The 25,388-nt window shown below is 45.4% G+C and overlaps 36 non-coding genes across 36 annotated transcripts; all 36 read left to right on the plus strand.

The window, feature by feature from the left end:
• The first annotated feature begins 189 nt into the window (after positions 1-189).
• On the plus strand, positions 190-262 carry trnav-cac (transfer RNA valine (anticodon CAC)). Its single transcript has one exon. It is a non-coding gene; the product is annotated as a tRNA-Val (tRNA).
• A 771-nt stretch (positions 263-1,033) lies between these two features.
• On the plus strand, positions 1,034-1,115 carry trnas-gcu (transfer RNA serine (anticodon GCU)). The gene has a single exon. It is a non-coding gene; the product is annotated as a tRNA-Ser (tRNA).
• A 600-nt stretch (positions 1,116-1,715) lies between these two features.
• Positions 1,716-1,787, plus strand: trnac-gca (transfer RNA cysteine (anticodon GCA)). The gene has a single exon. It is a non-coding gene; the product is annotated as a tRNA-Cys (tRNA).
• A 508-nt stretch (positions 1,788-2,295) lies between these two features.
• trnav-cac (transfer RNA valine (anticodon CAC)) lies at positions 2,296-2,368 on the plus strand. The gene has a single exon. It is a non-coding gene; the product is annotated as a tRNA-Val (tRNA).
• Positions 2,369-3,139: 771 nt separating this feature from the next.
• Positions 3,140-3,221, plus strand: trnas-gcu (transfer RNA serine (anticodon GCU)). Its single transcript has one exon. It is a non-coding gene; the product is annotated as a tRNA-Ser (tRNA).
• Positions 3,222-3,821: 600 nt separating this feature from the next.
• Positions 3,822-3,893, plus strand: trnac-gca (transfer RNA cysteine (anticodon GCA)). The gene has a single exon. It is a non-coding gene; the product is annotated as a tRNA-Cys (tRNA).
• A 508-nt stretch (positions 3,894-4,401) lies between these two features.
• Positions 4,402-4,474, plus strand: trnav-cac (transfer RNA valine (anticodon CAC)). The gene has a single exon. It is a non-coding gene; the product is annotated as a tRNA-Val (tRNA).
• A 771-nt stretch (positions 4,475-5,245) lies between these two features.
• trnas-gcu (transfer RNA serine (anticodon GCU)) lies at positions 5,246-5,327 on the plus strand. The gene has a single exon. It is a non-coding gene; the product is annotated as a tRNA-Ser (tRNA).
• Positions 5,328-5,927: 600 nt separating this feature from the next.
• trnac-gca (transfer RNA cysteine (anticodon GCA)) lies at positions 5,928-5,999 on the plus strand. Its single transcript has one exon. It is a non-coding gene; the product is annotated as a tRNA-Cys (tRNA).
• A 508-nt stretch (positions 6,000-6,507) lies between these two features.
• Positions 6,508-6,580, plus strand: trnav-cac (transfer RNA valine (anticodon CAC)). Its single transcript has one exon. It is a non-coding gene; the product is annotated as a tRNA-Val (tRNA).
• Positions 6,581-7,351: 771 nt separating this feature from the next.
• On the plus strand, positions 7,352-7,433 carry trnas-gcu (transfer RNA serine (anticodon GCU)). The gene has a single exon. It is a non-coding gene; the product is annotated as a tRNA-Ser (tRNA).
• Positions 7,434-8,033: 600 nt separating this feature from the next.
• On the plus strand, positions 8,034-8,105 carry trnac-gca (transfer RNA cysteine (anticodon GCA)). Its single transcript has one exon. It is a non-coding gene; the product is annotated as a tRNA-Cys (tRNA).
• A 508-nt stretch (positions 8,106-8,613) lies between these two features.
• Positions 8,614-8,686, plus strand: trnav-cac (transfer RNA valine (anticodon CAC)). The gene has a single exon. It is a non-coding gene; the product is annotated as a tRNA-Val (tRNA).
• Positions 8,687-9,459: 773 nt separating this feature from the next.
• trnas-gcu (transfer RNA serine (anticodon GCU)) lies at positions 9,460-9,541 on the plus strand. Its single transcript has one exon. It is a non-coding gene; the product is annotated as a tRNA-Ser (tRNA).
• A 600-nt stretch (positions 9,542-10,141) lies between these two features.
• On the plus strand, positions 10,142-10,213 carry trnac-gca (transfer RNA cysteine (anticodon GCA)). Its single transcript has one exon. It is a non-coding gene; the product is annotated as a tRNA-Cys (tRNA).
• A 508-nt stretch (positions 10,214-10,721) lies between these two features.
• trnav-cac (transfer RNA valine (anticodon CAC)) lies at positions 10,722-10,794 on the plus strand. Its single transcript has one exon. It is a non-coding gene; the product is annotated as a tRNA-Val (tRNA).
• A 771-nt stretch (positions 10,795-11,565) lies between these two features.
• trnas-gcu (transfer RNA serine (anticodon GCU)) lies at positions 11,566-11,647 on the plus strand. Its single transcript has one exon. It is a non-coding gene; the product is annotated as a tRNA-Ser (tRNA).
• Positions 11,648-12,247: 600 nt separating this feature from the next.
• trnac-gca (transfer RNA cysteine (anticodon GCA)) lies at positions 12,248-12,319 on the plus strand. The gene has a single exon. It is a non-coding gene; the product is annotated as a tRNA-Cys (tRNA).
• Positions 12,320-12,827: 508 nt separating this feature from the next.
• On the plus strand, positions 12,828-12,900 carry trnav-cac (transfer RNA valine (anticodon CAC)). The gene has a single exon. It is a non-coding gene; the product is annotated as a tRNA-Val (tRNA).
• A 771-nt stretch (positions 12,901-13,671) lies between these two features.
• On the plus strand, positions 13,672-13,753 carry trnas-gcu (transfer RNA serine (anticodon GCU)). Its single transcript has one exon. It is a non-coding gene; the product is annotated as a tRNA-Ser (tRNA).
• A 600-nt stretch (positions 13,754-14,353) lies between these two features.
• On the plus strand, positions 14,354-14,425 carry trnac-gca (transfer RNA cysteine (anticodon GCA)). The gene has a single exon. It is a non-coding gene; the product is annotated as a tRNA-Cys (tRNA).
• Positions 14,426-14,935: 510 nt separating this feature from the next.
• trnav-cac (transfer RNA valine (anticodon CAC)) lies at positions 14,936-15,008 on the plus strand. Its single transcript has one exon. It is a non-coding gene; the product is annotated as a tRNA-Val (tRNA).
• A 772-nt stretch (positions 15,009-15,780) lies between these two features.
• trnas-gcu (transfer RNA serine (anticodon GCU)) lies at positions 15,781-15,862 on the plus strand. Its single transcript has one exon. It is a non-coding gene; the product is annotated as a tRNA-Ser (tRNA).
• Positions 15,863-16,462: 600 nt separating this feature from the next.
• trnac-gca (transfer RNA cysteine (anticodon GCA)) lies at positions 16,463-16,535 on the plus strand. Its single transcript has one exon. It is a non-coding gene; the product is annotated as a tRNA-Cys (tRNA).
• A 510-nt stretch (positions 16,536-17,045) lies between these two features.
• Positions 17,046-17,118, plus strand: trnav-cac (transfer RNA valine (anticodon CAC)). Its single transcript has one exon. It is a non-coding gene; the product is annotated as a tRNA-Val (tRNA).
• Positions 17,119-17,890: 772 nt separating this feature from the next.
• trnas-gcu (transfer RNA serine (anticodon GCU)) lies at positions 17,891-17,972 on the plus strand. The gene has a single exon. It is a non-coding gene; the product is annotated as a tRNA-Ser (tRNA).
• Positions 17,973-18,572: 600 nt separating this feature from the next.
• trnac-gca (transfer RNA cysteine (anticodon GCA)) lies at positions 18,573-18,644 on the plus strand. Its single transcript has one exon. It is a non-coding gene; the product is annotated as a tRNA-Cys (tRNA).
• Positions 18,645-19,154: 510 nt separating this feature from the next.
• On the plus strand, positions 19,155-19,227 carry trnav-cac (transfer RNA valine (anticodon CAC)). Its single transcript has one exon. It is a non-coding gene; the product is annotated as a tRNA-Val (tRNA).
• Positions 19,228-19,999: 772 nt separating this feature from the next.
• trnas-gcu (transfer RNA serine (anticodon GCU)) lies at positions 20,000-20,081 on the plus strand. Its single transcript has one exon. It is a non-coding gene; the product is annotated as a tRNA-Ser (tRNA).
• Positions 20,082-20,681: 600 nt separating this feature from the next.
• On the plus strand, positions 20,682-20,753 carry trnac-gca (transfer RNA cysteine (anticodon GCA)). The gene has a single exon. It is a non-coding gene; the product is annotated as a tRNA-Cys (tRNA).
• A 510-nt stretch (positions 20,754-21,263) lies between these two features.
• trnav-cac (transfer RNA valine (anticodon CAC)) lies at positions 21,264-21,336 on the plus strand. The gene has a single exon. It is a non-coding gene; the product is annotated as a tRNA-Val (tRNA).
• Positions 21,337-22,108: 772 nt separating this feature from the next.
• On the plus strand, positions 22,109-22,190 carry trnas-gcu (transfer RNA serine (anticodon GCU)). Its single transcript has one exon. It is a non-coding gene; the product is annotated as a tRNA-Ser (tRNA).
• A 600-nt stretch (positions 22,191-22,790) lies between these two features.
• On the plus strand, positions 22,791-22,862 carry trnac-gca (transfer RNA cysteine (anticodon GCA)). Its single transcript has one exon. It is a non-coding gene; the product is annotated as a tRNA-Cys (tRNA).
• Positions 22,863-23,372: 510 nt separating this feature from the next.
• Positions 23,373-23,445, plus strand: trnav-cac (transfer RNA valine (anticodon CAC)). The gene has a single exon. It is a non-coding gene; the product is annotated as a tRNA-Val (tRNA).
• A 772-nt stretch (positions 23,446-24,217) lies between these two features.
• trnas-gcu (transfer RNA serine (anticodon GCU)) lies at positions 24,218-24,299 on the plus strand. The gene has a single exon. It is a non-coding gene; the product is annotated as a tRNA-Ser (tRNA).
• A 600-nt stretch (positions 24,300-24,899) lies between these two features.
• trnac-gca (transfer RNA cysteine (anticodon GCA)) lies at positions 24,900-24,972 on the plus strand. The gene has a single exon. It is a non-coding gene; the product is annotated as a tRNA-Cys (tRNA).
• The last annotated feature ends 416 nt before the right edge of the window (positions 24,973-25,388 follow it).

Consider the following 25,388-nt stretch of genomic DNA (forward strand, 5'->3'; position numbering starts at 1 on the left):
ATGCCAACGTACAAGGGTTGCCTGTTTCAAAAGAAACATACATGCATTCCCAGCAAATGCGTCGCCTTTCTCATACAGTATGTGCGGTTACTTTAAACGACCGTTAGGGGTTTTCCCTTTAAAATGTGTGGCGTACAGAGAAAATATGTGGCAGAATCTGTTCAAACAACCAGGGACCGTGAGAGGCAGGTTTCTGTAGTGTAGTGGTTATCACGTTCGCCTCACACGCGAAAGGTCCTCGGTTCGAAACCGAGCAGAAACAGCACGTGCCTTTTGATACAAAGCCAGGTCAAACTTCTTTCGTGATGCACTTTACCGCTTGTGCCATGAAGCACTTTCAAAGTTACACACAGTGGTAGGTTTCCGCCTCACACGCGACAGGTGGCCTGCTCGCAAGTGTGCGAAAAGCATTGCCCCTTTGGGGAGTGTTGCACAGAAAGAGAAAATGTGTGGCCGAATCAATCAAAACAACCGAAGAATCCAAATGAGCAGGTTTCTATGGTGTAGTGGTTAACACGCTCGCCTCACACGCGAAAGGTTCTCGGTTCCTCTGAAATAAACGCTTTGTTAGAGATGTGAAAGGGTTTAAGCCACATTGATTTAATTACGTGAACAGTTAAATCAGTTTGCGAACCCGATCGTCGGTTTGTGAGAGTTAAACTTACGGCGGGTGAGGGTTTTAAAGTTCAGTCTACATTACCCAGCAATTTAGGCCAACGAAAACCTCTTGTTCCCTTTACGTAAAGTCTTGAATGGTTTTCGCCTGTTTCATGTTGAAATCTGTTGAAAACAATTTTGAAAAAAACCCCTATCATTTAAAGGTCAGTCCTTTTTATGATTTCTAAACATGTCTAAGGCGATGGATTGCTAATCCACAGTTCTCTTAACGCCTTTACCTTCCATTAGGCTGATATGAACGCTTTCTAAAAGATAGCATTTCATTACCTCAACAGTTGATTCAACTTGACACAAGCTGCTATGTACTTGCTGGTCGGTTAGGATTAGGGAAATGCCCAAAGGAAGCGGTTCCAAGGACGAGGTGGCCGAGTGGTTAAGGCGATGGACTGCTAATCCATTGTGCTCTGCACGCGTGGGTTCGAATCCCATCCTCGTCGTTTGTCGTTACCTTTGAACCGCAACTGCAACCAAGGCGTATGAGCCACAATTTCAAGCCCTCCTGCAAAAAAAGTGTAATGCTGGAGGCCAAAACTTTTGCCTGAAGCAGAACTCTGTCGGCTGACTCCAGTGATCCGGGTTCAAACGTGGTGGAACTTTCTGAAATAACTCTTCCGGTTTACTGCATGACATTATACGGCAAGCGGTGGCAAGATACTAATAACTTCAAGGCTGTTACTGTTAGCACTCTGCATTTTGAATCCAGATTCTCAGGGGGCACTTGAGTGTTTTCAGACTCTAAAGTCCATCCTACGTGCCTACTGTCTAGAAAGTGGTAAAGACTAGGTTGAGGGGTTGCCTTTGTTGATGTTCAGTGTAAGTGGAACAGTACAGTACAGGAATCATAACAACTGGAAACATAAGCAGAATGGTTGAAAGCATACGTTGTCTCTACCACAATTTGTATAGGTCAGTGCTAGAGCATTTAACAGCAGATAGAGACGTCCCACGTTCACTTGGACATTCTCACGATGGCTTTAATTGCTGCGACGTACAACACGTGAAGCTTTTTCAATTCTTCAGCGTGGGGTTGGTTTCACGGGGGTATAGCTCAGTGGTAGAGCATTTGACTGCAGATCAAGAGGTCCCCGGTTCAAATCCGGGTGCCCCCTTGGAAAAAGCCCACATGCTTGCAGCGGTAGGTTGCAGCTAATGTTTCTGACGCAAAGTTCGTCCTGGAACCTTCTAACGCAGGTGTAGGCAACGTCATTCCTGAAGTGCCGCATTCCTGCAGAATTTATCTTCAGCTCTTATCGTAGCACTGTGGCTAATTAAGGTCTAAAGGGTCGGCTGAATACTACAAAACTAGGTTTTATCAGGGTTGGAAATAAAATCTGCAGTACTGCAGCATTACAGGGCCGACGTTGCCCACCACGGTTGTAACGCTAAAGCCGGACATACACTGTGGGATTTCAGCACAATCGTGGCTAAATGCCAACGTACAAGGGTTGCCTGTTTCAAAAGAAACATACATGCATTCCCAGCAAATGCGTCGCCTTTCTCATACAGTATGTGCGGTTACTTTAAACGACCGTTAGGGGTTTTCCCTTTAAAATGTGTGGCGTACAGAGAAAATATGTGGCAGAATCTGTTCAAACAACCAGGGACCGTGAGAGGCAGGTTTCTGTAGTGTAGTGGTTATCACGTTCGCCTCACACGCGAAAGGTCCTCGGTTCGAAACCGAGCAGAAACAGCACGTGCCTTTTGATACAAAGCCAGGTCAAACTTCTTTCGTGATGCACTTTACCGCTTGTGCCATGAAGCACTTTCAAAGTTACACACAGTGGTAGGTTTCCGCCTCACACGCGACAGGTGGCCTGCTCGCAAGTGTGCGAAAAGCATTGCCCCTTTGGGGAGTGTTGCACAGAAAGAGAAAATGTGTGGCCGAATCAATCAAAACAACCGAAGAATCCAAATGAGCAGGTTTCTATGGTGTAGTGGTTAACACGCTCGCCTCACACGCGAAAGGTTCTCGGTTCCTCTGAAATAAACGCTTTGTTAGAGATGTGAAAGGGTTTAAGCCACATTGATTTAATTACGTGAACAGTTAAATCAGTTTGCGAACCCGATCGTCGGTTTGTGAGAGTTAAACTTACGGCGGGTGAGGGTTTTAAAGTTCAGTCTACATTACCCAGCAATTTAGGCCAACGAAAACCTCTTGTTCCCTTTACGTAAAGTCTTGAATGGTTTTCGCCTGTTTCATGTTGAAATCTGTTGAAAACAATTTTGAAAAAAACCCCTATCATTTAAAGGTCAGTCCTTTTTATGATTTCTAAACATGTCTAAGGCGATGGATTGCTAATCCACAGTTCTCTTAACGCCTTTACCTTCCATTAGGCTGATATGAACGCTTTCTAAAAGATAGCATTTCATTACCTCAACAGTTGATTCAACTTGACACAAGCTGCTATGTACTTGCTGGTCGGTTAGGATTAGGGAAATGCCCAAAGGAAGCGGTTCCAAGGACGAGGTGGCCGAGTGGTTAAGGCGATGGACTGCTAATCCATTGTGCTCTGCACGCGTGGGTTCGAATCCCATCCTCGTCGTTTGTCGTTACCTTTGAACCGCAACTGCAACCAAGGCGTATGAGCCACAATTTCAAGCCCTCCTGCAAAAAAAGTGTAATGCTGGAGGCCAAAACTTTTGCCTGAAGCAGAACTCTGTCGGCTGACTCCAGTGATCCGGGTTCAAACGTGGTGGAACTTTCTGAAATAACTCTTCCGGTTTACTGCATGACATTATACGGCAAGCGGTGGCAAGATACTAATAACTTCAAGGCTGTTACTGTTAGCACTCTGCATTTTGAATCCAGATTCTCAGGGGGCACTTGAGTGTTTTCAGACTCTAAAGTCCATCCTACGTGCCTACTGTCTAGAAAGTGGTAAAGACTAGGTTGAGGGGTTGCCTTTGTTGATGTTCAGTGTAAGTGGAACAGTACAGTACAGGAATCATAACAACTGGAAACATAAGCAGAATGGTTGAAAGCATACGTTGTCTCTACCACAATTTGTATAGGTCAGTGCTAGAGCATTTAACAGCAGATAGAGACGTCCCACGTTCACTTGGACATTCTCACGATGGCTTTAATTGCTGCGACGTACAACACGTGAAGCTTTTTCAATTCTTCAGCGTGGGGTTGGTTTCACGGGGGTATAGCTCAGTGGTAGAGCATTTGACTGCAGATCAAGAGGTCCCCGGTTCAAATCCGGGTGCCCCCTTGGAAAAAGCCCACATGCTTGCAGCGGTAGGTTGCAGCTAATGTTTCTGACGCAAAGTTCGTCCTGGAACCTTCTAACGCAGGTGTAGGCAACGTCATTCCTGAAGTGCCGCATTCCTGCAGAATTTATCTTCAGCTCTTATCGTAGCACTGTGGCTAATTAAGGTCTAAAGGGTCGGCTGAATACTACAAAACTAGGTTTTATCAGGGTTGGAAATAAAATCTGCAGTACTGCAGCATTACAGGGCCGACGTTGCCCACCACGGTTGTAACGCTAAAGCCGGACATACACTGTGGGATTTCAGCACAATCGTGGCTAAATGCCAACGTACAAGGGTTGCCTGTTTCAAAAGAAACATACATGCATTCCCAGCAAATGCGTCGCCTTTCTCATACAGTATGTGCGGTTACTTTAAACGACCGTTAGGGGTTTTCCCTTTAAAATGTGTGGCGTACAGAGAAAATATGTGGCAGAATCTGTTCAAACAACCAGGGACCGTGAGAGGCAGGTTTCTGTAGTGTAGTGGTTATCACGTTCGCCTCACACGCGAAAGGTCCTCGGTTCGAAACCGAGCAGAAACAGCACGTGCCTTTTGATACAAAGCCAGGTCAAACTTCTTTCGTGATGCACTTTACCGCTTGTGCCATGAAGCACTTTCAAAGTTACACACAGTGGTAGGTTTCCGCCTCACACGCGACAGGTGGCCTGCTCGCAAGTGTGCGAAAAGCATTGCCCCTTTGGGGAGTGTTGCACAGAAAGAGAAAATGTGTGGCCGAATCAATCAAAACAACCGAAGAATCCAAATGAGCAGGTTTCTATGGTGTAGTGGTTAACACGCTCGCCTCACACGCGAAAGGTTCTCGGTTCCTCTGAAATAAACGCTTTGTTAGAGATGTGAAAGGGTTTAAGCCACATTGATTTAATTACGTGAACAGTTAAATCAGTTTGCGAACCCGATCGTCGGTTTGTGAGAGTTAAACTTACGGCGGGTGAGGGTTTTAAAGTTCAGTCTACATTACCCAGCAATTTAGGCCAACGAAAACCTCTTGTTCCCTTTACGTAAAGTCTTGAATGGTTTTCGCCTGTTTCATGTTGAAATCTGTTGAAAACAATTTTGAAAAAAACCCCTATCATTTGAAGGTCAGCCCTTTTTATGATTTCTAAACATGTCTAAGGCGATGGATTGCTAATCCACAGTTCTCTTAACGCCTTTACCTTCCATTAGGCTGATATGAACGCTTTCTAAAAGATAGCATTTCATTACCTCAACAGTTGATTCAACTTGACACAAGCTGCTATGTACTTGCTGGTCGGTTAGGATTAGGGAAATGCCCAAAGGAAGCGGTTCCAAGGACGAGGTGGCCGAGTGGTTAAGGCGATGGACTGCTAATCCATTGTGCTCTGCACGCGTGGGTTCGAATCCCATCCTCGTCGTTTGTCGTTACCTTTGAACCGCAACTGCAACCAAGGCGTATGAGCCACAATTTCAAGCCCTCCTGCAAAAAAAGTGTAATGCTGGAGGCCAAAACTTTTGCCTGAAGCAGAACTCTGTCGGCTGACTCCAGTGATCCGGGTTCAAACGTGGTGGAACTTTCTGAAATAACTCTTCCGGTTTACTGCATGACATTATACGGCAAGCGGTGGCAAGATACTAATAACTTCAAGGCTGTTACTGTTAGCACTCTGCATTTTGAATCCAGATTCTCAGGGGGCACTTGAGTGTTTTCAGACTCTAAAGTCCATCCTACGTGCCTACTGTCTAGAAAGTGGTAAAGACTAGGTTGAGGGGTTGCCTTTGTTGATGTTCAGTGTAAGTGGAACAGTACAGTACAGGAATCATAACAACTGGAAACATAAGCAGAATGGTTGAAAGCATACGTTGTCTCTACCACAATTTGTATAGGTCAGTGCTAGAGCATTTAACAGCAGATAGAGACGTCCCACGTTCACTTGGACATTCTCACGATGGCTTTAATTGCTGCGACGTACAACACGTGAAGCTTTTTCAATTCTTCAGCGTGGGGTTGGTTTCACGGGGGTATAGCTCAGTGGTAGAGCATTTGACTGCAGATCAAGAGGTCCCCGGTTCAAATCCGGGTGCCCCCTTGGAAAAAGCCCACATGCTTGCAGCGGTAGGTTGCAGCTAATGTTTCTGACGCAAAGTTCGTCCTGGAACCTTCTAACGCAGGTGTAGGCAACGTCATTCCTGAAGTGCCGCATTCCTGCAGAATTTATCTTCAGCTCTTATCGTAGCACTGTGGCTAATTAAGGTCTAAAGGGTCGGCTGAATACTACAAAACTAGGTTTTATCAGGGTTGGAAATAAAATCTGCAGTACTGCAGCATTACAGGGCCGACGTTGCCCACCACGGTTGTAACGCTAAAGCCGGACATACACTGTGGGATTTCAGCACAATCGTGGCTAAATGCCAACGTACAAGGGTTGCCTGTTTCAAAAGAAACATACATGCATTCCCAGCAAATGCGTCGCCTTTCTCATACAGTATGTGCGGTTACTTTAAACGACCGTTAGGGGTTTTCCCTTTAAAATGTGTGGCGTACAGAGAAAATATGTGGCAGAATCTGTTCAAACAACCAGGGACCGTGAGAGGCAGGTTTCTGTAGTGTAGTGGTTATCACGTTCGCCTCACACGCGAAAGGTCCTCGGTTCGAAACCGAGCAGAAACAGCACGTGCCTTTTGATACAAAGCCAGGTCAAACTTCTTTCGTGATGCACTTTACCGCTTGTGCCATGAAGCACTTTCAAAGTTACACACAGTGGTAGGTTTCCGCCTCACACGCGACAGGTGGCCTGCTCGCAAGTGTGCGAAAAGCATTGCCCCTTTGGGGAGTGTTGCACAGAAAGAGAAAATGTGTGGCCGAATCAATCAAAACAACCGAAGAATCCAAATGAGCAGGTTTCTATGGTGTAGTGGTTAACACGCTCGCCTCACACGCGAAAGGTTCTCGGTTCCTCTGAAATAAACGCTTTGTTAGAGATGTGAAAGGGTTTAAGCCACATTGATTTAATTACGTGAACAGTTAAATCAGTTTGCGAACCCGATCGTCGGTTTGTGAGAGTTAAACTTACGGCGGGTGAGGGTTTTAAAGTTCAGTCTACATTACCCAGCAATTTAGGCCAACGAAAACCTCTTGTTCCCTTTACGTAAAGTCTTGAATGGTTTTCGCCTGTTTCATGTTGAAATCTGTTGAAAACAATTTTGAAAAAAACCCCTATCATTTAAAGGTCAGTCCTTTTTATGATTTCTAAACATGTCTAAGGCGATGGATTGCTAATCCACAGTTCTCTTAACGCCTTTACCTTCCATTAGGCTGATATGAACGCTTTCTAAAAGATAGCATTTCATTACCTCAACAGTTGATTCAACTTGACACAAGCTGCTATGTACTTGCTGGTCGGTTAGGATTAGGGAAATGCCCAAAGGAAGCGGTTCCAAGGACGAGGTGGCCGAGTGGTTAAGGCGATGGACTGCTAATCCATTGTGCTCTGCACGCGTGGGTTCGAATCCCATCCTCGTCGTTTGTCGTTACCTTTGAACCGCAACTGCAACCAAGGCGTATGAGCCACAATTTCAAGCCCTCCTGCAAAAAAAGTGTAATGCTGGAGGCCAAAACTTTTGCCTGAAGCAGAACTCTGTCGGCTGACTCCAGTGATCCGGGTTCAAACGTGGTGGAACTTTCTGAAATAACTCTTCCGGTTTACTGCATGACATTATACGGCAAGCGGTGGCAAGATACTAATAACTTCAAGGCTGTTACTGTTAGCACTCTGCATTTTGAATCCAGATTCTCAGGGGGCACTTGAGTGTTTTCAGACTCTAAAGTCCATCCTACGTGCCTACTGTCTAGAAAGTGGTAAAGACTAGGTTGAGGGGTTGCCTTTGTTGATGTTCAGTGTAAGTGGAACAGTACAGTACAGGAATCATAACAACTGGAAACATAAGCAGAATGGTTGAAAGCATACGTTGTCTCTACCACAATTTGTATAGGTCAGTGCTAGAGCATTTAACAGCAGATAGAGACGTCCCACGTTCACTTGGACATTCTCACGATGGCTTTAATTGCTGCGACGTACAACACGTGAAGCTTTTTCAATTCTTCAGCGTGGGGTTGGTTTCACGGGGGTATAGCTCAGTGGTAGAGCATTTGACTGCAGATCAAGAGGTCCCCGGTTCAAATCCGGGTGCCCCCTTGGAAAAAGCCCACATGCTTGCAGCGGTAGGTTGCAGCTAATGTTTCTGACGCAAAGTTCGTCCTGGAACCTTCTAACGCAGGTGTAGGCAACGTCATTCCTGAAGTGCCGCATTCCTGCAGAATTTATCTTCAGCTCTTATCGTAGCACTGTGGCTAATTAAGGTCTAAAGGGTCGGCTGAATACTACAAAACTAGGTTTTATCAGGGTTGGAAATAAAATCTGCAGTACTGCAGCATTACAGGGCCGACGTTGCCCACCACGGTTGTAACGCTAAAGCCGGACATACACTGTGGGATTTCAGCACAATCGTGGCTAAATGCCAACGTACAAGGGTTGCCTGTTTCAAAAGAAACATACATGCATTCCCAGCAAATGCGTCGCCTTTCTCATACAGTATGTGCGGTTACTTTAAACGACCGTTAGGGGTTTTCCCTTTAAAATGTGTGGCGTACAGAGAAAATATGTGGCAGAATCTGTTCAAACAACCAGGGACCGTGAGAGGCAGGTTTCTGTAGTGTAGTGGTTATCACGTTCGCCTCACACGCGAAAGGTCCTCGGTTCGAAACCGAGCAGAAACAGCACGTGCCTTTTGATACAAAGCCAGGTCAAACTTCTTTCGTGATGCACTTTACCGCTTGTGCCATGAAGCACTTTCAAAGTTACACACAGTGGTAGGTTTCCGCCTCACACGCGACAGGTGGCCTGCTCGCAAGTGTGCGAAAAGCATTGCCCCTTTGGGGAGTGTTGCACAGAAAGAGAAAATGTGTGGCCGAATCAATCAAAACAACCGAAGAATCCAAATGAGCAGGTTTCTATGGTGTAGTGGTTAACACGCTCGCCTCACACGCGAAAGGTTCTCGGTTCCTCTGAAATAAACGCTTTGTTAGAGATGTGAAAGGGTTTAAGCCACATTGATTTAATTACGTGAACAGTTAAATCAGTTTGCGAACCCGATCGTCGGTTTGTGAGAGTTAAACTTACGGCGGGTGAGGGTTTTAAAGTTCAGTCTACATTACCCAGCAATTTAGGCCAACGAAAACCTCTTGTTCCCTTTACGTAAAGTCTTGAATGGTTTTCGCCTGTTTCATGTTGAAATCTGTTGAAAACAATTTTGAAAAAAAAACCCCTATCATTTAAAGGTCAGTCCTTTTTATGATTTCTAAACATGTCTAAGGCGATGGATTGCTAATCCACAGTTCTCTTAACGCCTTTACCTTCCATTAGGCTGATATGAACGCTTTCTAAAAGATAGCATTTCATTACCTCAACAGTTGATTCAACTTGACACAAGCTGCTATGTACTTGCTGGTCGGTTAGGATTAGGGAAATGCCCAAAGGAAGCGGTTCCAAGGACGAGGTGGCCGAGTGGTTAAGGCGATGGACTGCTAATCCATTGTGCTCTGCACGCGTGGGTTCGAATCCCATCCTCGTCGTTTGTCGTTACCTTTGAACCGCAACTGCAACCAAGGCGTATGAGCCACAATTTCAAGCCCTCCTGCAAAAAAAGTGTAATGCTGGAGGCCAAAACTTTTGCCTGAAGCAGAACTCTGTCGGCTGACTCCAGTGATCCGGGTTCAAACGTGGTGGAACTTTCTGAAATAACTCTTCCGGTTTACTGCATGACATTATACGGCAAGCGGTGGCAAGATACTAATAACTTCAAGGCTGTTACTGTTAGCACTCTGCATTTTGAATCCAGATTCTCAGGGGGCACTTGAGTGTTTTCAGACTCTAAAGTCCATCCTACGTGCCTACTGTCTAGAAAGTGGTAAAGACTAGGTTGAGGGGTTGCCTTTGTTGATGTTCAGTGTAAGTGGAACAGTACAGTACAGGAATCATAACAACTGGAAACATAAGCAGAATGGTTGAAAGCATACGTTGTCTCTACCACAATTTGTATAGGTCAGTGCTAGAGCATTTAACAGCAGATAGAGACGTCCCACGTTCACTTGGACATTCTCACGATGGCTTTAATTGCTGCGACGTACAACACGTGAAGCTTTTTCAATTCTTCAGCGTGGGGTTGGTTTCACGGGGGTATAGCTCAGTGGTAGAGCATTTGACTGCAGATCAAGAGGTCCCCGGTTCAAATCCGGGTGCCCCCTTGGAAAAAGCCCACATGCTTGCAGCGGTAGGTTGCAGCTAATGTTTCTGACGCAAAGTTCGTCCTGGAACCTTCTAACGCAGGTGTAGGCAACGTCATTCCTGAAGTGCCGCATTCCTGCAGAATTTATCTTCAGCTCTTATCGTAGCACTGTGGCTAATTAAGGTCTAAAGGGTCGGCTGAATACTACAAAACTAGGTTTTATCAGGGTTGGAAATAAAATCTGCAGTACTGCAGCATTACAGGGCCGACGTTGCCCACCACGGTTGTAACGCTAAAGCCGGACATACACTGTGGGATTTCAGCACAATCGTGGCTAAATGCCAACGTACAAGGGTTGCCTGTTTCAAAAGAAACATACATGCATTCCCAGCAAATGCGTCGCCTTTCTCATACAGTATGTGCGGTTACTTTAAACGACCGTTAGGGGTTTTCCCTTTAAAATGTGTGGCGTACAGAGAAAATATGTGGCAGAATCTGTTCAAACAACCAGGGACCGTGAGAGGCAGGTTTCTGTAGTGTAGTGGTTATCACGTTCGCCTCACACGCGAAAGGTCCTCGGTTCGAAACCGAGCAGAAACAGCACGTGCCTTTTGATACAAAGCCAGGTCAAACTTCTTTCGTGATGCACTTTACCGCTTGTGCCATGAAGCACTTTCAAAGTTACACACAGTGGTAGGTTTCCGCCTCACACGCGACAGGTGGCCTGCTCGCAAGTGTGCGAAAAGCATTGCCCCTTTGGGGAGTGTTGCACAGAAAGAGAAAATGTGTGGCCGAATCAATCAAAACAACCGAAGAATCCAAATGAGCAGGTTTCTATGGTGTAGTGGTTAACACGCTCGCCTCACACGCGAAAGGTTCTCGGTTCCTCTGAAATAAACGCTTTGTTAGAGATGTGAAAGGGTTTAAGCCACATTGATTTAATTACGTGAACAGTTAAATCAGTTTGCGAACCCGATCGTCGGTTTGTGAGAGTTAAACTTACGGCGGGTGAGGGTTTTAAAGTTCAGTCTACATTACCCAGCAATTTAGGCCAACGAAAACCTCTTGTTCCCTTTACGTAAAGTCTTGAATGGTTTTCGCCTGTTTCATGTTGAAATCTGTTGAAAACAATTTTGAAAAAAAACCCTATCATTTAAAGGTCAGTCCTTTTTATGATTTCTAAACATGTCTAAGGCGATGGATTGCTAATCCACAGTTCTCTTAACGCCTTTACCTTCCATTAGGCTGATATGAACGCTTTCTAAAAGATAGCATTTCATTACCTCAACAGTTGATTCAACTTGACACAAGCTGCTATGTACTTGCTGGTCGGTTAGGATTAGGGAAATGCCCAAAGGAAGCGGTTCCAAGGACGAGGTGGCCGAGTGGTTAAGGCGATGGACTGCTAATCCATTGTGCTCTGCACGCGTGGGTTCGAATCCCATCCTCGTCGTTTGTCGTTACCTTTGAACTGCAACTGCAACCAAGGCGTATGAGCCACAATTTCAAGCCCTCCTGCAAAAAAAGTGTAATGCTGGAGGCCAAAACTTTTGCCTGAAGCAGAACTCTGTCGGCTGACTCCAGTGATCCGGGTTCAAACGTGGTGGAACTTTCTGAAATAACTCTTCCGGTTTACTGCATGACATTATACGGCAAGCGGTGGCAAGATACTAATAACTTCAAGGCTGTTACTGTTAGCACTCTGCATTTTGAATCCAGATTCTCAGGGGGCACTTGAGTGTTTTCAGACTCTAAAGTCCATCCTACGTGCCTACTGTCTAGAAAGTGGTAAAGACTAGGTTGAGGGGTTGCCTTTGTTGATGTTCAGTGTAAGTGGAACAGTACAGTACAGGAATCATAACAACTGGAAACATAAGCAGAATGGTTGAAAGCATACGTTGTCTCTACCACAATTTGTATAGGTCAGTGCTAGAGCATTTAACAGCAGATAGAGACGTCCCACGTTCACTTGGACATTCTCACGATGGCTTTAATTGCTGCGACGTACAACACGTGAAGCTTTTTCAATTCTTCAGCGTGGGGTTGGTTTCACGGGGGTATAGCTCAGTGGTAGAGCATTTGACTGCAGATCAAGAGGTCCCCGGTTCAAATCCGGGTGCCCCCTTGGAAAAAGCCCACATGCTTGCAGCGGTAGGTTGCAGCTAATGTTTCTGACGCAAAGTTCGTCCTGGAACCTTCTAACGCAGGTGTAGGCAACGTCATTCCTGAAGTGCCGCATTCCTGCAGAATTTATCTTCAGCTCTTATCGTAGCACTGTGGCTAATTAAGGTCTAAAGGGTCGGCTGAATACTACAAAACTAGGTTTTATCAGGGTTGGAAATAAAATCTGCAGTACTGCAGCATTACAGGGCCGACGTTGCCCACCACGGTTGTAACGCTAAAGCCGGACATACACTGTGGGATTTCAGCACAATCGTGGCTAAATGCCAACGTACAAGGGTTGCCTGTTTCAAAAGAAACATACATGCATTCCCAGCAAATGCGTCGCCTTTCTCATACAGTATGTGCGGTTACTTTAAACGACCGTTAGGGGTTTTCCCTTTAAAATGTGTGGCGTACAGAGAAAATATGTGGCAGAATCTGTTCAAACAACCAGGGACCGTGAGAGGCAGGTTTCTGTAGTGTAGTGGTTATCACGTTCGCCTCACACGCGAAAGGTCCTCGGTTCGAAACCGAGCAGAAACAGCACGTGCCTTTTGATACAAAGCCAGGTCAAACTTCTTTCGTGATGCACTTTACCGCTTGTGCCATGAAGCACTTTCAAAGTTACACACAGTGGTAGGTTTCCGCCTCACACGCGACAGGTGGCCTGCTCGCAAGTGTGCGAAAAGCATTGCCCCTTTGGGGAGTGTTGCACAGAAAGAGAAAATGTGTGGCCGAATCAATCAAAACAACCGAAGAATCCAAATGAGCAGGTTTCTATGGTGTAGTGGTTAACACGCTCGCCTCACACGCGAAAGGTTCTCGGTTCCTCTGAAATAAACGCTTTGTTAGAGATGTGAAAGGGTTTAAGCCACATTGATTTAATTACGTGAACAGTTAAATCAGTTTGCGAACCCGATCGTCGGTTTGTGAGAGTTAAACTTACGGCGGGTGAGGGTTTTAAAGTTCAGTCTACATTACCCAGCAATTTAGGCCAACGAAAACCTCTTGTTCCCTTTACGTAAAGTCTTGAATGGTTTTCGCCTGTTTCATGTTGAAATCTGTTGAAAACAATTTTGAAAAAAACCCCTATCATTTAAAGGTCAGTCCTTTTTATGATTTCTAAACATGTCTAAGGCGATGGATTGCTAATCCACAGTTCTCTTAACGCCTTTACCTTCCATTAGGCTGATATGAACGCTTTCTAAAAGATAGCATTTCATTACCTCAACAGTTGATTCAACTTGACACAAGCTGCTATGTACTTGCTGGTCGGTTAGGATTAGGGAAATGCCCAAAGGAAGCGGTTCCAAGGACGAGGTGGCCGAGTGGTTAAGGCGATGGACTGCTAATCCATTGTGCTCTGCACGCGTGGGTTCGAATCCCATCCTCGTCGTTTGTCGTTACCTTTGAACTGCAACTGCAACCAAGGCGTATGAGCCACAATTTCAAGCCCTCCTGCAAAAAAAGTGTAATGCTGGAGGCCAAAACTTTTGCCTGAAGCAGAACTCTGTCGGCTGACTCCAGTGATCCGGGTTCAAACGTGGTGGAACTTTCTGAAATAACTCTTCCGGTTTACTGCATGACATTATACGGCAAGCGGTGGCAAGATACTAATAACTTCAAGGCTGTTACTGTTAGCACTCTGCATTTTGAATCCAGATTCTCAGGGGGCACTTGAGTGTTTTCAGACTCTAAAGTCCATCCTACGTGCCTACTGTCTAGAAAGTGGTAAAGACTAGGTTGAGGGGTTGCCTTTGTTGATGTTCAGTGTAAGTGGAACAGTACAGTACAGGAATCATAACAACTGGAAACATAAGCAGAATGGTTGAAAGCATACGTTGTCTCTACCACAATTTGTATAGGTCAGTGCTAGAGCATTTAACAGCAGATAGAGACGTCCCACGTTCACTTGGACATTCTCACGATGGCTTTAATTGCTGCGACGTACAACACGTGAAGCTTTTTCAATTCTTCAGCGTGGGGTTGGTTTCACGGGGGTATAGCTCAGTGGTAGAGCATTTGACTGCAGATCAAGAGGTCCCCGGTTCAAATCCGGGTGCCCCCTTGGAAAAAGCCCACATGCTTGCAGCGGTAGGTCGGCGTGCTAATGTTTCTGACGCAAAGTTCGTCCTGGAACCTTCTAACGCAGGTGTAGGCAACGTCATTCCTGAAGTGCCGCATTCCTGCAGAATTTATCTTCAGCTCTTATCGTAGCACTGTGGCTAATTAAGGTCTAAAGGGTCGGCTGAATACTACAAAACTAGGTTTTATCAGGGTTGGAAATAAAATCTGCAGTACTGCAGCATTACAGGGCCGACGTTGCCCACCACGGTTGTAACGCTAAAGCCGGACATACACTGTGGGATTTCAGCACAATCGTGGCTAAATGCCAACGTACAAGGGTTGCCTGTTTCAAAAGAAACATACATGCATTCCCAGCAAATGCGTCGCCTTTCTCATACAGTATGTGCGGTTACTTTAAACGACCGTTAGGGGTTTTCCCTTTAAAATGTGTGGCGTACAGAGAAAATATGTGGCAGAATCTGTTCAAACAACCAGGGACCGTGAGAGGCAGGTTTCTGTAGTGTAGTGGTTATCACGTTCGCCTCACACGCGAAAGGTCCTCGGTTCGAAACCGAGCAGAAACAGCATGTGCCTTTTGATACAAAGCCAGGTCAAACTTCTTTCGTGATGCACTTTACCATGAAGTGCCATGAAGCACTTTCAAAGTTACACACAGTGGTAGGTTTCCGCCTCACACGCGACAGGTGGCCTGCTCGCAAGTGTGCGAAAAGCATTGCCCCTTTGGGGAGTGTTGCACAGAAAGAGAAAATGTGTGGCCGAATCAATCAAAACAACCGAAGAATCCAAATGAGCAGGTTTCTATGGTGTAGTGGTTAACACGCTCGCCTCACACGCGAAAGGTTCTCGGTTCCTCTGAAATAAACGCTTTGTTAGAGATGTGAAAGGGTTTAAGCCACATTGATTTAATTACGTGAACAGTTAAATCAGTTTGCGAACCCGATCGTCGGTTTGTGAGAGTTAAACTTACGGCGGGTGAGGGTTTTAAAGTTCAGTCTACATTACCCAGCAATTTAGGCCAACGAAAACCTCTTGTTCCCTTTACGTAAAGTCTTGAATGGTTTTCGCCTGTTTCATGTTGAAATCTGTTGAAAACAATTTTGAAAAAAACCCCTATCATTTAAAGGTTAGTCCTTTTTATGATTTCTAAACATGTCTAAGGCGATGGATTGCTAATCCACAGTTCTCTTAACGCCTTTAACTTCCATTAGGCTGATATGAACGCTTTCTAAAAGATAGCATTTCATTACCTCAACAGTTGATTCAACTTGACACAAGCTGCTATGTACTTGCTGGTCGGTTAGGATTAGGGAAATGCCCAAAGGATGCGGTTCCAAGGACGAGGTGGCCGAGTGGTTAAGGCGATGGACTGCTAATCCATTGTGCTCTGCACACGTGGGTTCGAATCCCATCCTCGTCGTTTGTCGTTACCTTTGAACTGCAACTGCAACCAAGGCGTATAAGCCACAATTTCAAGCCCTCCTGCAAAAAACATGTAATGCTGGAGGCCAAAACTTTTGCGTGAAGCAGAACTCTGTCGGCTGACTCCAGTGATCCGGGTTCAAACGTGGTGGAACTTTCTCAAATAACTCTTCCAGTTTACTGCATGACATTATACGGCAAGCGGTGGCAAGATACTAATAACTTCAAGGCTGTTACTGTTAGCACTCTGCATTTTGAATCCAGATTCTCAGGGGGCACTTGAGTGTTTTCAGACTCTAAAGTCCATCCTACGTGCCTACTGTCTAGAAAGTGGTAAAGACTAGGTTGAGGGGTTGCCTTTGTTGATGTTCAGTGTAAGTGGAACAGTACAGTACAGGAATCATAACAACTGGAAACATAAGCAGAATGGTTGAAAGCATACGTTGTCTCTACCACAATTTGTATAGGTCAGTGCTAGAGCATTTAACAGCAGATAGAGACGTCCCACGTTCACTTGGACATTCTCACGATGGCTTTAATTGCTGCGACGTACAACACGTGAAGCTTTTTCAATTCTTCAGCGTGGTGTTGGTTTCACGGGGGTATAGCTCAGTGGTAGAGCATTTGACTGCAGATCAAGAGGTCCCCGGTTCAAATCCGGGAAACCCCCTTAGAAAAAGCCCACATGCTTGCAGCGGTAGGTCGGCGTGCTAATGTTTCTGACGCAAAGTTCGTCTTGGAACCTTGTAACGCAGATGTTGGCAATGTCATTCCTGGAGTGCCGCATTCCTGCAGAATTTATCTTCAGCTCTTATCGTAGCTCTGTGGCTAATTAAGGTCTAAAGGGTCGGCTGAAAACTACAAAACTAGGTTTTATCAGGGTTGGAAATAAAATCTGCAGTACTGCAGCATTACAGGGCCGACGTTGCCCACCACGGTTGTAACGCTAAAGCCGGACATACACTGTGGGATTTCAGCACAATCGTGGCTAAATGCCAACGTACAAGGTTTGCCTGTTCCAAAAGAAACATACATGCATTCCCAGCAAATGCGTCGCCTTTCTCATACAGTATGTGCGGTTACTTTAAACGACCGTTAGGGGTTTTCCCTTTAAAATGTGTGGCGTACAGAGAAAATATGTGGCAGAATCTGTTCAAACAATCAGGGACCGTGAGAGGCAGGTTTCTGTAGTGTAGTGGTTATCACATTCGCCTCACACGCGAAAGGTCCTCGGTTCGAAACCGAGCAGAAACAGCATGTGCCTTTTGATACAAAGCCAGGTCAAACTTCTTTCGTGATGCACTTTACCATGAAGTGCCATGAAGCACTTTCAAAGTTACACACAGTGGTAGGTTTCCGCCTCACACGCGACAGGTGGCCTGCTCGCAAGTGTGCGAAAAGCATTGCCCCTTTGGGGAGTGTTGCACAGAAAGAGAAAATGTGTGGCCGAATCAATCAAAACAACCGAAGAATCCAAATGAGCAGGTTTCTATGGTGTAGTGGTTAACACGCTCGCCTCACACGCGAAAGGTTCTCGGTTCCTCTGAAATAAACGCTTTGTTAGAGATGTGAAAGGGTTTAAGCCACATTGATTTAATTACGTGAACAGTTAAATCAGTTTGCGAACCCGATCGTCGGTTTGTGAGAGTTAAACTTACGGCGGGTGAGGGTTTTAAAGTTCAGTCTACATTACCCAGCAATTTAGGCCAACGAAAACCTCTTGTTCCCTTTACGTAAAGTCTTGAATGGTTTTCGCCTGTTTCATGTTGAAATCTGTTGAAAACAATTTTGAAAAAAACCCCTATCATTTAAAGGTCAGTCCTTTTTATGATTTCTAAACATGTCTAAGGCGATGGATTGCTAATCCACAGTTCTCTTAACGCCTTTAACTTCCATTAGGCTGATATGAACGCTTTCTAAAAGATAGCATTTCATTACCTCAACAGTTGATTCAACTTGACACAAGCTGCTATGTACTTGCTGGTCGGTTAGGATTAGGGAAATGCCCAAAGGATGCGGTTCCAAGGACGAGGTGGCCGAGTGGTTAAGGCGATGGACTGCTAATCCATTGTGCTCTGCACGCGTGGGTTCGAATCCCATCCTCGTCGTTTGTCGTTACCTTTGAACTGCAACTGCAACCAAGGCGTATAAGCCACAATTTCAAGCCCTCCTGCAAAAAACATGTAATGCTGGAGGCCAAAACTTTTGCGTGAAGCAGAACTCTGTCGGCTGACTCCAGTGATCCGGGTTCAAACGTGGTGGAACTTTCTCAAATAACTCTTCCAGTTTACTGCATGACATTATACGGCAAGCGGTGGCAAGATACTAATAACTTCAAGGCTGTTACTGTTAGCACTCTGCATTTTGAATCCAGATTCTCAGGGGGCACTTGAGTGTTTTCAGACTCTAAAGTCCATCCTACGTGCCTACTGTCTAGAAAGTGGTAAAGACTAGGTTGAGGGGTTGCCTTTGTTGATGTTCAGTGTAAGTGGAACAGTACAGTACAGGAATCATAACAACTGGAAACATAAGCAGAATGGTTGAAAGCATACGTTGTCTCTACCACAATTTGTATAGGTCAGTGCTAGAGCATTTAACAGCAGATAGAGACGTCCCACGTTCACTTGGACATTCTCACGATGGCTTTAATTGCTGCGACGTACAACACGTGAAGCTTTTTCAATTCTTCAGCGTGGTGTTGGTTTCACGGGGGTATAGCTCAGTGGTAGAGCATTTGACTGCAGATCAAGAGGTCCCCGGTTCAAATCCGGGTGCCCCCTTAGAAAAAGCCCACATGCTTGCAGCGGTAGGTCGGCGTGCTAATGTTTCTGACGCAAAGTTCGTCCTGGAACCTTGTAACGCAGGTGTAGGCAACGTCATTCCTGGAGTGCCGCATTCCTGCAGAATTTATCTTCAGCTCTTATCGTAGCTCTGTGGCTAATTAAGGTCTAAAGGGTCGGCTGAAAACTACAAAACTAGGTTTTATCAGGGTTGGAAATAAAATCTGCAGTACTGCAGCATTACAGGGCCGACGTTGCCCACCACGGTTGTAACGCTAAAGCCGGACATACACTGTGGGATTTCAGCACAATCGTGGCTAAATGCCAACGTACAAGGTTTGCCTGTTCCAAAAGAAACATACATGCATTCCCAGCAAATGCGTCGCCTTTCTCATACAGTATGTGCGGTTACTTTAAACGACCGTTAGGGGTTTTCCCTTTAAAATGTGTGGCGTACAGAGAAAATATGTGGCAGAATCTGTTCAAACAACCAGGGACCGTGAGAGGCAGGTTTCTGTAGTGTAGTGGTTATCACATTCGCCTCACACGCGAAAGGTCCTCGGTTCGAAACCGAGCAGAAACAGCATGTGCCTTTTGATACAAAGCCAGGTCAAACTTCTTTCGTGATGCACTTTACCATGAAGTGCCATGAAGCACTTTCAAAGTTACACACAGTGGTAGGTTTCCGCCTCACACGCGACAGGTGGCCTGCTCGCAAGTGTGCGAAAAGCATTGCCCCTTTGGGGAGTGTTGCACAGAAAGAGAAAATGTGTGGCCGAATCAATCAAAACAACCGAAGAATCCAAATGAGCAGGTTTCTATGGTGTAGTGGTTAACACGCTCGCCTCACACGCGAAAGGTTCTCGGTTCCTCTGAAATAAACGCTTTGTTAGAGATGTGAAAGGGTTTAAGCCACATTGATTTAATTACGTGAACAGTTAAATCAGTTTGCGAACCCGATCGTCGGTTTGTGAGAGTTAAACTTAGGGCGGGTGAGGGTTTTAAAGTTCAGTCTACATTACCCAGCAATTTAGGTCAACGAAAACCTCTTGTTCCCTTTACGTAAAGTCTTGAATGGTTTTCGCCTGTTTCATGTTGAAATCTGTTGAAAACAATTTTGAAAAAAAACCCTATCATTTAAAGGTCAGTCCTTTTTATGATTTCTAAACATGTCTAAGGCGATGGATTGCTAATCCACAGTTCTCTTAACGCCTTTAACTTCCATTAGGCTGATATGAACGCTTTCTAAAAGATAGCATTTCATTACCTCAACAGTTGATTCAACTTGACACAAGCTGCTATGTACTTGCTGGTCGGTTAGGATTAGGGAAATGCCCAAAGGATGCGGTTCCAAGGACGAGATGGCCGAGTGGTTAAGGCGATGGACTGCTAATCCATTGTGCTCTGCACGCGTGGGTTCGAATCCCATCCTCGTCGTTTGTCGTTACCTTTGAACTGCAACTGCAACCAAGGCGTATAAGCCACAATTTCAAGCCCTCCTGCAAAAAACATGTAATGCTGGAGGCCAAAACTTTTGCGTGAAGCAGAACTCTGTCGGCTGACTCCAGTGATCCGGGTTCAAACGTGGTGGAACTTTCTCAAATAACTCTTCCAGTTTACTGCATGACATTATACGGCAAGCGGTGGCAAGATACTAATAACTTCAAGGCTGTTACTGTTAGCACTCTGCATTTTGAATCCAGATTCTCAGGGGGCACTTGAGTGTTTTCAGACTCTAAAGTCCATCCTACGTGCCTACTGTCTAGAAAGTGGTAAAGACTAGGTTGAGGGGTTGCCTTTGTTGATGTTCAGTGTAAGTGGAACAGTACAGTACAGGAATCATAACAACTGGAAACATAAGCAGAATGGTTGAAAGCATACGTTGTCTCTACCACAATTTGTATAGGTCAGTGCTAGAGCATTTAACAGCAGATAGAGACGTCCCACGTTCACTTGGACATTCTCACGATGGCTTTAATTGCTGCGACGTACAACACGTGAAGCTTTTTCAATTCTTCAGCGTGGTGTTGGTTTCACGGGGGTATAGCTCAGTGGTAGAGCATTTGACTGCAGATCAAGAGGTCCCCGGTTCAAATCCGGGTGCCCCCTTAGAAAAAGCCCACATGCTTGCAGCGGTAGGTCGGCGTGCTAATGTTTCTGACGCAAAGTTCATCCTGGAACCTTGTAACGCAGGTGTAGGCAACGTCATTCCTGGAGTGCTGCATTCCTGCAGAATTTATCTTCAGCTCTTATCGTAGCTCTGTGGCTAATTAAGGTCTAAAGGGTCGGCTGAAAACTACAAAACTAGGTTTTATCAGGGTTGGAAATAAAATCTGCAGTACTGCAGCATTACAGGGCCGACGTTGCCCACCACGGTTGTAACGCTAAAGCCGGACATACACTGTGGGATTTCAGCACAATCGTGGCTAAATGCCAACGTACAAGGTTTGCCTGTTCCAAAAGAAACATACATGCATTCCCAGCAAATGCGTCGCCTTTCTCATACAGTATGTGCGGTTACTTTAAACGACCGTTAGGGGTTTTCCCTTTAAAATGTGTGGCGTACAGAGAAAATATGTGGCAGAATCTGTTCAAACAACCAGGGACCGTGAGAGGCAGGTTTCTGTAGTGTAGTGGTTATCACATTCGCCTCACACGCGAAAGGTCCTCGGTTCGAAACCGAGCAGAAACAGCATGTGCCTTTTGATACAAAGCCAGGTCAAACTTCTTTCGTGATGCACTTTACCATGAAGTGCCATGAAGCACTTTCAAAGTTACACACAGTGGTAGGTTTCCGCCTCACACGCGACAGGTGGCCTGCTCGCAAGTGTGCGAAAAGCATTGCCCCTTTGGGGAGTGTTGCACAGAAAGAGAAAATGTGTGGCCGAATCAATCAAAACAACCGAAGAATCCAAATGAGCAGGTTTCTATGGTGTAGTGGTTAACACGCTCGCCTCACACGCGAAAGGTTCTCGGTTCCTCTGAAATAAACGCTTTGTTAGAGATGTGAAAGGGTTTAAGCCACATTGATTTAATTACGTGAACAGTTAAATCAGTTTGCGAACCCGATCGTCGGTTTGTGAGAGTTAAACTTACGGCGGGTGAGGGTTTTAAAGTTCAGTCTACATTACCCAGCAATTTAGGCCAACGAAAACCTCTTGTTCCCTTTACGTAAAGTCTTGAATGGTTTTCGCCTGTTTCATGTTGAAATCTGTTGAAAACAATTTTGAAAAAAACCCCTATCATTTAAAGGTCAGTCCTTTTTATGATTTCTAAACATGTCTAAGGCGATGGATTGCTAATCCACAGTTCTCTTAACGCCTTTAACTTCCATTAGGCTGATATGAACGCTTTCTAAAAGATAGCATTTCATTACCTCAACAGTTGATTCAACTTGACACAAGCTGCTATGTACTTGCTGGTCGGTTAGGATTAGGGAAATGCCCAAAGGATGCGGTTCCAAGGACGAGGTGGCCGAGTGGTTAAGGCGATGGACTGCTAATCCATTGTGCTCTGCACGCGTGGGTTCGAATCCCATCCTCGTCGTTTGTCGTTACCTTTGAACTGCAACTGCAACCAAGGCGTATAAGCCACAATTTCAAGCCCTCCTGCAAAAAACATGTAATGCTGGAGGCCAAAACTTTTGCGTGAAGCAGAACTCTGTCGGCTGACTCCAGTGATCCGGGTTCAAACGTGGTGGAACTTTCTCAAATAACTCTTCCAGTTTACTGCATGACATTATACGGCAAGCGGTGGCAAGATACTAATAACTTCAAGGCTGTTACTGTTAGCACTCTGCATTTTGAATCCAGATTCTCAGGGGGCACTTGAGTGTTTTCAGACTCTAAAGTCCATCCTACGTGCCTACTGTCTAGAAAGTGGTAAAGACTAGGTTGAGGGGTTGCCTTTGTTGATGTTCAGTGTAAGTGGAACAGTACAGTACAGGAATCATAACAACTGGAAACATAAGCAGAATGGTTGAAAGCATACGTTGTCTCTACCACAATTTGTATAGGTCAGTGCTAGAGCATTTAACAGCAGATAGAGACGTCCCACGTTCACTTGGACATTCTCACGATGGCTTTAATTGCTGCGACGTACAACACGTGAAGCTTTTTCAATTCTTCAGCGTGGTGTTGGTTTCACGGGGGTATAGCTCAGTGGTAGAGCATTTGACTGCAGATCAAGAGGTCCCCGGTTCAAATCCGGGTGCCCCCTTAGAAAAAGCCCACATGCTTGCAGCGGTAGGTCGGCGTGCTAATGTTTCTGACGCAAAGTTCGTCCTGGAACCTTGTAACGCAGGTGTAGGCAACGTCATTCCTGGAGTGCCGCATTCCTGCAGAATTTATCTTCAGCTCTTATCGTAGCTCTGTGGCTAATTAAGGTCTAAAGGGTCGGCTGAAAACTACAAAACTAGGTTTTATCAGGGTTGGAAATAAAATCTGCAGTACTGCAGCATTACAGGGCCGACGTTGCCCACCACGGTTGTAACGCTAAAGCCGGACATACACTGTGGGATTTCAGCACAATCGTGGCTAAATGCCAACGTACAAGGTTTGCCTGTTCCAAAAGAAACATACATGCATTCCCAGCAAATGCGTCGCCTTTCTCATACAGTATGTGCGGTTACTTTAAACGACCGTTAGGGGTTTTCCCTTTAAAATGTGTGGCGTACAGAGAAAATATGTGGCAGAATCTGTTCAAACAACCAGGGACCGTGAGAGGCAGGTTTCTGTAGTGTAGTGGTTATCACATTCGCCTCACACGCGAAAGGTCCTCGGTTCGAAACCGAGCAGAAACAGCATGTGCCTTTTGATACAAAGCCAGGTCAAACTTCTTTCGTGATGCACTTTACCATGAAGTGCCATGAAGCACTTTCAAAGTTACACACAGTGGTAGGTTTCCGCCTCACACGCGACAGGTGGCCTGCTCGCAAGTGTGCGAAAAGCATTGCCCCTTTGGGGAGTGTTGCACAGAAAGAGAAAATGTGTGGCCGAATCAATCAAAACAACCGAAGAATCCAAATGAGCAGGTTTCTATGGTGTAGTGGTTAACACGCTCGCCTCACACGCGAAAGGTTCTCGGTTCCTCTGAAATAAACGCTTTGTTAGAGATGTGAAAGGGTTTAAGCCACATTGATTTAATTACGTGAACAGTTAAATCAGTTTGCGAACCCGATCGTCGGTTTGTGAGAGTTAAACTTACGGCGGGTGAGGGTTTTAAAGTTCAGTCTACATTACCCAGCAATTTAGGCCAACGAAAACCTCTTGTTCCCTTTACGTAAAGTCTTGAATGGTTTTCGCCTGTTTCATGTTGAAATCTGTTGAAAACAATTTTGAAAAAAACCCCTATCATTTAAAGGTTAGTCCTTTTTATGATTTCTAAACATGTCTAAGGCGATGGATTGCTAATCCACAGTTCTCTTAACGCCTTTAACTTCCATTAGGCTGATATGAACGCTTTCTAAAAGATAGCATTTCATTACCTCAACAGTTGATTCAACTTGACACAAGCTGCTATGTACTTGCTGGTCGGTTAGGATTAGGGAAATGCCCAAAGGATGCGGTTCCAAGGACGAGGTGGCCGAGTGGTTAAGGCGATGGACTGCTAATCCATTGTGCTCTGCACACGTGGGTTCGAATCCCATCCTCGTCGTTTGTCGTTACCTTTGAACTGCAACTGCAACCAAGGCGTATAAGCCACAATTTCAAGCCCTCCTGCAAAAAACATGTAATGCTGGAGGCCAAAACTTTTGCGTGAAGCAGAACTCTGTCGGCTGACTCCAGTGATCCGGGTTCAAACGTGGTGGAACTTTCTCAAATAACTCTTCCAGTTTACTGCATGACATTATACGGCAAGCGGTGGCAAGATACTAATAACTTCAAGGCTGTTACTGTTAGCACTCTGCATTTTGAATCCAGATTCTCAGGGGGCACTTGAGTGTTTTCAGACTCTAAAGTCCATCCTACGTGCCTACTGTCTAGAAAGTGGTAAAGACTAGGTTGAGGGGTTGCCTTTGTTGATGTTCAGTGTAAGTGGAACAGTACAGTACAGGAATCATAACAACTGGAAACATAAGCAGAATGGTTGAAAGCATACGTTGTCTCTACCACAATTTGTATAGGTCAGTGCTAGAGCATTTAACAGCAGATAGAGACGTCCCACGTTCACTTGGACATTCTCACGATGGCTTTAATTGCTGCGACGTACAACACGTGAAGCTTTTTCAATTCTTCAGCGTGGTGTTGGTTTCACGGGGGTATAGCTCAGTGGTAGAGCATTTGACTGCAGATCAAGAGGTCCCCGGTTCAAATCCGGGAAACCCCCTTAGAAAAAGCCCACATGCTTGCAGCGGTAGGTCGGCGTGCTAATGTTTCTGACGCAAAGTTCGTCTTGGAACCTTGTAACGCAGGTGTAGGCAATGTCATTCCTGGAGTGCCGCATTCCTGCAGAATTTATCTTCAGCTCTTATCGTAGCTCTGTGGCTAATTAAGGTCTAAAGGGTCGGCTGAAAACTACAAAACTAGGTTTTATCAGGGTTGGAAATAAAATCTGCAGTACTGCAGCATTACAGGGCCGACGTTGCCCACCACGGTTGTAACGCTAAAGCCGGACATACACTGTGGGATTTCAGCACAATCGTGGCTAAATGCCAACGTACAAGGTTTGCCTGTTCCAAAAGAAACATACATGCATTCCCAGCAAATGCGTCGCCTTTCTCATACAGTATGTGCGGTTACTTTA

The sequence above is a fragment of the Misgurnus anguillicaudatus genome, chromosome 6 (genome assembly GCF_027580225.2).
Source record: "Misgurnus anguillicaudatus chromosome 6, ASM2758022v2, whole genome shotgun sequence".
Classification (NCBI taxonomy): domain Eukaryota; kingdom Metazoa; phylum Chordata; class Actinopteri; order Cypriniformes; family Cobitidae; genus Misgurnus; species Misgurnus anguillicaudatus.